Source organism: Ptychodera flava, unplaced genomic scaffold, assembly GCF_041260155.1.
Source record: "Ptychodera flava strain L36383 unplaced genomic scaffold, AS_Pfla_20210202 Scaffold_29__1_contigs__length_4469600_pilon, whole genome shotgun sequence".
NCBI classification, from domain to species: domain Eukaryota; kingdom Metazoa; phylum Hemichordata; class Enteropneusta; family Ptychoderidae; genus Ptychodera; species Ptychodera flava.
This window is the reverse complement of record NW_027248351.1, coordinates 2,360,884-2,369,693: the sequence shown is the minus strand read 5'-3', so window position 1 is coordinate 2,369,693 and position 8,810 is coordinate 2,360,884.

The following is an 8,810-nucleotide window of genomic DNA, read 5'->3' as shown; positions in this document are numbered from 1 at the left end:
TTTCAATTTTTCTGGAAATTTTGTTCTGTTTATCACCTACTCTGTTGGCTAAAGTATGTCAAAATGTCTGTGTTCATCTATTAAACACAGCCTGTATGTATATTGTCAACATTGTTACTGTGAAAAAGTGAATTTCAGTTCAGGCTATTCATAGATAAGATATCCAGACTGTTTAGAAAGCTGAAAGCACTTCAGCATAATTAGTGGCAAGCAGGTGCAGTTGACACTCACCACACTATAAATATCAAAATTATCATGAGTGAGCAATTATACCTCTACTATTATAAATCTTCCTGTAAATCTTCTTATGTCATATGTCACATTCTTATTTCAATAATGAAATACTTTTCATTGAAATTATACCCTGTAGGTGCAAATTAATGTTTTTATTTTTTGTTGTTTAAAAATAGTTTGCTTGATGGTTGTTTGCTAATGAGAGACAGATGTCTACAAATACACCATATATACAGCTTAGTTTTATTGCCACAAATGTGATGTAAATCCTATATTTACAAGCAAGCAATAAAAATATTATTATTATTATTAGTTATCCATGTGAGTAAGCAAACTATGGTGACATCACTGACGAACATCTAGACTGCTTTCGTTATAACAAGTAAATCAGTTGCATAGAAAGATGGTATTTGCACATTTTCCATTACATTGTATGGCTGCGTTCACAAAATGAGCGGGAGTTGAAAACTTTTGGGTAGAAGAGGGGGGACTTGAAAATTTTGCTCTGCCTGAAGGGGGATATGAAAACATTTTGCTTCCCTTTTTTACAATTCCAAGGTTTGGTGGGTAATTCAATGAAAATTGAATAACATTTTAATGTCATCCAATTGTTCTAATGTTAGCGATAATTAAACAAGATGTGGAAGCATTTTGTCGCATTTCACTATTTTTGTCTTGAAAAGATGTACACTGTACATGTATGTATTTTCATAAAAAACAAACAAGTAGGCCAATTAGTATCGGAGCACTGCTGCACCTGTTAGCACCTGTTGATAATTTTTTCAATATTTCTATGCAATATATCAAATACAGTTCTTGCTGTCTCCCTACAGCATGCTGAAACACACAATATTCAGTTTGTCACCAAAACCTGCATATGTGAATATTTGGTTGTAATTGAATTATAGACTCCAGAGTAAAGTCATTTGTCTGTGATACAAATGCAGGATACATATTCACAGACTCTGTTCGTAAGCTGAATACTGGACAGTTCGAATTGCAATAAGCTGTAGGAAAAAGAGCAAGAATGCAGTTGTATAAACTGAACAAAATTACTGTCAGAATTTTCAAAATTAATACTGCTCCTGCCCTATGGACAGTGTTACTGCCACTGCATACCAGCAGTGACAGAGATAGCTCTGACTATGAAATAGCTGAAGGAGAGTTTGGGTCATGTGACGCTCATGGCAGTGAAACATACTTGTACATAAGATCAGGCCAGAAAGCAGCACATGGAAGAGCAGGAGACTTGAAAATTATCGGGGAGTTTTGAGTTCTGGCATATGAGAATAATCAAATATTAAAGAAAAAAGATGGGGGCTACCATGCTAATTTTCTAAATTTTCACATTCTCATAGTAACATAATAAACGCAAATTAAAGTAAAACTTTGTTCAGTAAAGACTAATTTAAATGAAAATGTGACTAAATGGTTTGATTTTACCAAATTTACCATTGCTACACCAAAAATTTCAGAGATTTAAACGTTTATTTGATAGAATATTTTTACCTACAGTATTGTCAATTTTGTAAAACCTTTAAGCATATAATGTATGCAGGAATTCACAATTTTAATACTCTCATGATCGTCATTTTGTATGTTCTTCAGCAGCTAGAGGTGCCATTGGCATGGCCAGAGTTGGATTTAGCTAAAGTTGACTTGGACTGATAAATCAAAAAAGTCCACTGATGTGTTTAAATATTAGAGAACTTGCCTTAGGAATATGGCTCTACAAATTGCTTATAACAAGCAGTGTTGTACATCTGTGAGCAGAACTGCCAAATACATGTATTTTTCTTTGAGTGCAAACTTAATAAATATGCGGCTCTACGAATTTTTTAATTTTTTTTTTTGGGGGGGGGGTGGATCTGAAAAAATAAAATTTCAATCGCGATTCCTCCACCCCCCACTAACCGTTATATGTGAACCCACCCTAAGAATAGTCAAATTTAAATGCATCATTTTAGCTCCTGTGTTAATACATGAGCTTATGTCGCAGCGATGTCTGTGTGTCTATTTATCCATCTGTTGGCCGTATATCTCAAAAACGGCTCATTAGATTAGAATCCAATCTGGTACATAGATTTAGTTAGCAAATGGCAAGACTGATTAGTTTTTGGTGGGTTGGCTTACTTACTTTTTGCTAATTTGCATAATTAATGATTAAAACAACTGATATACATTGAAAATGACTGCACACAATTTGATTAGATTTGCTACAAATGTTGATCACACCAGGATATATCAGCCGTGAATGATAGTAAGGGGTTACATGAAAGATTATAGCCAATTTGCATATTTAAAGAATTGTCCTAATTAGGTATACGGCTAGTTTTCAATCGGATTCGAACCCACAACATACGGCATCAGTCGCCTAGCTGAGAGGCCATAGACAGAACCGCTAGGCTAAATCTCCACTCCCAAAAAAGAGCGGTTCAATAGCCAGCTAAGTTGTTACATTTTTCTGACTGAGACCGCACTCATGCACGCATGCTCACTATCATACATCGCACATACACACTTTATCGAAGCGAAGAAACGAATTTCATCGCTTTAACTGGGCGAACAATAACCTCGGGGACAATTCTGTCCACCAGCAGTGTTACCAACCCAGGGGAGAAAATACGGCTAGTTTTCAATCGGATTCGAACCCACAACATACGGCATCAGTCGCCTAGCTGAGAGGCCATAGACAGAACCGCTCGGCTAAATCTCCACTCCCAAAAAAGAGTGGTTCAATAGCCGGCTAAGTTGTTACATTTTTCTGACTGAGACCGCTCAACACGTTGTAGAGTTCGTGAAGCACTCACGCACGCATGCTCACTATCATACATCGCACATACACACTTTATCGAAGCGAAGAAACGAATTTCATCGCTTTAACTGGGCGAACATTAACCTCGGGACAATTCTGTCCATCAGCAGTGTTACCAACCCAGGGTAGAAAATACGGCTAGTTTTCAATCGGATTCGAACCCACAACATACGGCATCAGTCACCTCGCTGAGAGGCCATAGACAGAACCGCTGGGCTCCAAAAAAGAGTGGTTCAATAGGCGGCTAAGTTGTTACATTTTTCTGACTGAGACCGCTCAACACGTTGTAGAGTTCGTGAAGCACTCATGCACGTATGCTCACTATCATACATCGCACATACACACTTTATCGAAGCAAAGAAACGAATTTCATCGCTTTAACTGGGCGAACGGGGACAATTCTGTCCACCAGCAGTGTTACCAACCCAGGGTAGAAAATACGGCTAGTTTTCAATCGGATTCGAACCCACAACATACGGCATCAGTCGCCTAGCTGAGAGGCCATAGACAGAACCGCTCGGCTAAATCTCCACTCCCAAAAAAGAGTGGTTCAATAGCCGGCTAAGTTGTTACATTTTTCTGACTGAGACCGCTCAACACATTGTAGAGTTCGTGAAGCACTCACGCACGCATGCTCACTATCATACATCGCACATACACACTTTATCGAAGCGAAGAAACGAATTTCATCGCTTTAACTGGGCGAACGATAATCTGGGGGACAATTCTGTCCACCAGCAGTGTTACCAACCTAGGGTAGAAAATATATAGTTATATGGAATATACAGTTATATGGATTGACTCTACCAAAGTTAACAAAACTTGCAATGTATATAGAAGATACTATATAACATTATTGAAAGTTATGAAGCATTTTTACTTCATTGCAATTCCTAATTGCATATTTATATAGCTCCACTGTCAGCCACGGGGAGCTTATCAAATAGGTTGATTTTCCGTTGTTGTCCGTCGTCGTCCGTCAACAATTGCCTCCTCCTCTAAAACAGCAAGTCCGATTGCTTTGAAATTTTACATGCAGTTTACTTGGGGTGACCTCACTTAACTTTGTTCAAATCGTGGTGAAATTTGTATTTTTGGGGCATTTTTTGGTGTTTTTGGTAAAAAAATCTTCTCTGAAACCACCTGTCCGATTGCTTTGAAATTTGATATGCAGTTTACTTAGGGTGACTTCAGTCAGATTTGTTCAAATTGTGGTGAAATTTGCATATTTGTATTTTTAAGGCAATTTTTGTCATTTTTGGTAAAAAAATCTTTAAAAATCACCTTCCACAAAACTACCAGTCAGATAGCTTTGATATTTGGTACATATGTCCCTTGGGATGATCTATTTCAGATTTGTTCAAATTGTGCAGAAATATGCAAATTTGCATTTTTAAGGCAATTTTTGCCATTTTTGGTCAAAAAATGTATTTCTCGAAAAGTTCTGCTCTGATAGTTTTGAAATTTGGTATACAGGTTTCTATAGATGAACTAAGTAATACGTATTGAATTTCTGATGAAATCTGTAATTTTGTATTTTGGGGGCAGTTTTTGCCAGTTTTGGTCAAAAAATGTGTATTTCCAAAACTACTCATCTGATAGCTTTGAATTTGGTATATAAGTTCCTATAGATGAACTCAATGATATTTATTGAAATTATGATGAAATCTGCAATCTTTCTTTTTGGGGGAAATTGTTGCCATTTTTGGTCATAAAATTTTATTCTAAAAAACTACTCATATCAGATAGCTTTGGTTGGCATGTTCCTAGGGATGATCTGATGTGATATATTCAAAGTATGATAAAATTTTCAATTGTGTATTTTAGCAGCTATTTTATCCACTTTTTTCTGGCCACTGAAATGAGCTATCAAAGATTTCCACCTTCTTCATCAACATGTGTCAAAAATAGTTATTCTCTACATAAACACAGCAGAGCTATATATCGCCGCTAGGTCGCTTGTCTAATTAGGGATATATATCTTGATTGACTTGACCAAAGTTGATGTAACTTACTACATACGCTGAAAACACTATGATTCAACAATATCCAAAGTCATTAAGCATTTTTACTTCAGGCAATACCTAATTTGCATGTTTAATGAACTTTCCAAATTAGGGATATTTATCTGTATTGACCCCCGAGTTTACAAAACTTGCTATCTACATTAAAAATACTGTGATACAACATTATTGCAAGTTGTTAAACATTTTCAAATCGGCCAATTCCTAATTTGTATCTTTAATGACTTTCCTAATTAAGGATCTATATCTTTATTGACTCAACCAAAGTTGATGAAACTTGCTACGTACATTGAAGATACTATGATAAAATAATATTAAAAGTCATTTAGCAATTTTACTTCAACCAATTACTAATTTGCACACTTAATGAACTTTCCTAATTATGGATAGTTACCAGGATTACTTGATCAAAGTAGGTGAAATATGCTATGTACATTGATAATACCAGGTTAAAACAATATTGAAAGTCATTTCACATTTTTATGTCATCTAATTTGCATATCCAATGAGCTTTCATTCAGCAAATCATTTCATTCAGCAAATCGTGTGAACAGCATGGTTAATTCTGTTAGTTTTTGATTTTTTTTTCAAGTAAAGCAAATGTATTTAACAACTTGTTCATCTGTACGTGTAATTTCTTAAATGAATAACCCTGATATCATGAACTTTGGACCTTTTTTAGCATTTTTATTCCTTGTAACAGATACAGTGTCTTTTCAATTTCCTCAATATAATGAAATCCGGAGAATTTGTCTTCACAACACAGTGTGTGCAATCAGCACTGGTATCACTACAAATTGAATTGAAATGTGGACTTGAATTTGACAACAATAAAAAAGGTTATTACTAATATGGTTGCTGCGTTGAGATACTAAAGAATAGGTTTTTCATAGTGCAGTAGGAAATAGAAATCCAAACTTGAAACCCTGAACAAAATTACTGAAAATCAATTATCAATCAATTAATACTGAATTCACTTTAGAGGGATGGTTGAATTTAGCACTGGTTCTTATTGTGCAAGCTATAGATGCTGCACTCAACAATTGAAAGTACTCAACATGATACTTTGTGAACGTAGGAAATTTCCCCTGAAATATCAGCAGTGCTTGCCCTTTATTTGTCAGCACAAGAGCGAGCTGAGTAAGAAGAGCAAGTTTGAAAAATTCTACTTGTATGACTTATCTCAGAGTATGCTTTCTTCAATCAATTGCAGAGTGTAAATCCTCTTGAAGTATCTGTTTTTTCCTTTAGTCCTTAGTTAAATACAACTTTTCTTGCAAGGTCTTACTTTGAAATATATTACTCTCAGTATACGTATAGTCTGTCTTTTCACTCAGAACTACTCTCACTTACTCCACCTTGTAATTGTAACTTTAATTTTGTGAGTGGCTCAAACAATGTTGGCAGAATGTAGATCTTTTTGAAGTTTTTAGCTCACATTTCGGTATGTATATATACCGGTATATACCAAAGAGAGCTTATATGGTGAGTTGGTAGCGTCTGTATGTCAGACTCTATAATTTAAATGTATGTATGTATGTATGTATGTATGTATGTATGTATGTATGTATGTATGTATGTATGTAAGTATGTATGTATGTATGTATGTATGTATGTATGTATGTATGTATGTATGATGTATGTATGTATGTATGTATATGTATTATAGTATGTGCGGATGTGTGTCCATCTACATCAAATACTCCAAAACCACAGCACCTACCATCTTATTACTTGGTGTACAGGTTGCACGCAAGGGTGGAGATGTGAATTTGTTCACATGAAAATGTCAGTATCAAATATATGCAAATGAGTAGAAAAAGTGAAATCCTGCGAATTGTGGTTTGTAGTAGTATTCTACCTACCTCATCGTACTTTCACTGGGTAAAATATACTCGATATGCGTTCTTGTATATATACATATGAAAGTATACGAAACACCACATTAGACTTTAACGACTCATTAGCTGTAACTTTGGTCATTTTTTAAATTTTGTTTGTTCTGTGTATCATCTGCAGTTTCTGGTTTGAATCCCTAAACCATGGGGAAATTCCTAATATTTAGCTCAGAGATATACCCTATATGAGTATAATCGATATCTGCATTGTTATTGTTTAAATTTTGTATTCAGCTAGATCCGGACTACAATACATTTATCAACAATAGCAATGGTCATTTCACATATACAAGCCGTGTTGGCAACCAGGACACCGAGCATTGGTCATGATGATCGGATTATAGTAAAATTTTGTGTTGTTGATACATTGAAACAGAGTAGTGAAAAATCAGTCAAAAGTTACAGCTAATGTCCCTTTAAGGTAAATTTTGTCAATTTTGGAAAAAAATGTTTCACCAAAATCACTTGTCTGACAGCTTTTATATTTGGTATACAGGTTCAAGGGATGGGCAAAATGTGAGATATTCAAATTATAATGTTATCTACAATTTTGCAGTTTTGGGGCACTTTTTGGTCAAAAAATGTTTCCTAAAAAGTACTTGTCTGATAGTTTTGATATTTGGTGTACATTTTTTATCGGAATATTGTTGCATTGTCACAAAGGATTTTTAAAGGTTATTTAAATTGTCCGTAACATGATACTTGAGTAAGCATTTGATACAACATAAGCGCAGTTGGCTTGGTTAATATCTAAGCTTTCGAATATTAAATGGTTCATATGCATTTCTAGGTAATTATTTATCAGAGATTCTTAGTGTGAAAGGGGCCGTTTCCTCTCAGCGACCCTGAAACACTGAAATACCTCATTGCCCATGTACTTGTCTCTTCTTGTCATGTGTTACAGCTCGCTTTTTTATCGTGGCATGATCTTTAAGTTTAGAACTGCGTCTTAAAATAATTCAACGCTTAGTGTTTCTCGTCCTTATCGAAGACTACAATTTGTTTCTTCGGGGCGTCATCTGTGGTGATTTTTTATGCCTGTATAATAACGTGATCCATTATATCACTGTAGCAGTGATTACCTCAGTCACAGTCGCAATCTCATTTTTGTCAGTCTGTCCTCTCGGTCATGGTGACTTCGAAGATGTCAGTATATTTTTGCTTGACCAGTCTGCAGATCTCATTCGCGGCTTACAGATCCACCTTGGCATATTACAAAGGGTTTTGATTATACTCGAGGTTTATTCGAATTGAATAAGAATTGGGACAGATATTTGATGTGTAACTTTTGCACCGTGCACACGAGGCACAACTCTGGTTGCGTGGAAATAGTGAGACCTTCCCCAATCTATTTCATGAAATATAGTGGCCTTCCCCTAAATTAATGACCCTACCGTCTCGATTTTCATGCCGGTAATATACAAATAAAGTGTTAATTATTATTTTCTGACAATTATTATTAATTCAATACTGCCCCCCTCCGTCCCGGGCCATAGTGAAGGAAAAGAAACTGCAAAAATTAATGTCTGATATGAAGCCGATTAAATTATGGTCCGGGAGGGGTAACATTATATATCTTTATAGTTTTGACAGAAATGTCCGACAGCTATATCGATTAAATCCCGTCCTGGCCTATGCCTATCAGTCAGTAAATCACCAAATAATGACATAGTAACATGCACAGAGTGATTTTTTGAATAATTACAAAGTAACTTGGACATTTGGGTTTGCCAAAGTTGTTATGAACACGTGACCCGAAGTGACTAACGTGTGAATGACAACATACTTTATTTAGGTGAAACACTTGACTCAGTTAACCAAGCGTACAATAAACCATAG